Below are 1,244 nucleotides of genomic sequence, written 5' to 3'. Positions count from 1 at the left end.
TGAATCCAATCTATCAACAAATGTCCAGGCAAAAGTCACTCTCTTTCCCATGCTATATTTTCATCATCCTGAGCGCGGTTCCTGGAGAAATAAGCAAAGAAGTGCCTTCAACGTATCCACGACCTGTGGAATTATTGACGCATCAGTGCTTACAACCCTATGAGCGGGAGAGGCCTCCAGCCTGTTGCCTGACCTGTGGGCTCAGGGACCCTGGGGATCTTAATCACATGAGCAAGCAGAGGCGTCAGGGTGCCTTCAGCCGCATGGATTTGGAATGTAGCAGCCTACACCATTGCAGGAACCATCCTCACATTGATGTGAGCCGTCCTCAAGATAAATCTCTCTCGTGTATGTGTGTCTCACTGCTCCCGCTCCTCTGCAGAACCCAGACTAAGGTATTTGGTACTGGGTGTTTCTAAAGGAAGTTTCCATTTTTAATTTAATTTAAAAAAACCTTTTTGTTGCAAATGGGTGACTATTTAAAGAATGTTTCCTTTCAGCAATGCAGACACACTTGTTTCATGTCATTAATTGCAATCCTTACAATGTAATATCATCGCTACCACTTCTTTATGTTTCCTGATCCCGCTTCTCCTGCTTTCTTTACCCTTCCTGATTCTGAGCATTGTCCTTGGGAAAATGCAGCCCAATGATCTCAAGTGATTGATTGTTCTAAGGAGTGCATACCTCGCTAGTGTCATTATTTTCCTTAAATACCCGTCTATCGCTTGGATCAGGAGACCTGGTGGCATAGTGCGTTATTTGTAATGCTGCTAACTAGTGGTTCAAGCCCACGAGTCACTCCATAGGAAAAAGATGAGGCTTCATGTTCTCTTAAAAATCTGCAGCCATCAAAGCGAGGAGTCAACTAAATCCACATGGAAGAAGCACACCGGCTTTCATGATCCAAAGATGACAATAACAAAATTCAAAAATGACAAAGGGAAAAGTATCAGAGCCTAAATTGCGAGCACCCAGTTTGGAGAAGGCCGTGGCGGACAGCGGGCGCCCATCTGCGGAGGATGTAGTCAGATTAAGCCACTGGCAGATTCCCTCAGGCAAGTGCCTCAAACAGTTTCACTATCAGACAGAGATCACTGTAATCCTGATTGTACTAGACTGAACATGACCCGTGGCCAGGTGCCCTCCCTCCTGACCCAACCTGAACTTGTGCTAGGTGCAAGTATTTCTCATTTGTTCCATGACAAAAATTTCTTTTAAATACGAATAGTGGTCATTTCTTT

This window comes from Echinops telfairi, unplaced genomic scaffold (genome assembly GCF_000313985.2).
Source record: "Echinops telfairi isolate 266 unplaced genomic scaffold, ASM31398v2 ScPeMD7_7;HRSCAF=31, whole genome shotgun sequence".
Lineage (NCBI taxonomy): Eukaryota > Metazoa > Chordata > Mammalia > Afrosoricida > Tenrecidae > Echinops > Echinops telfairi.
This window is presented reverse-complemented; position numbering follows the sequence as displayed.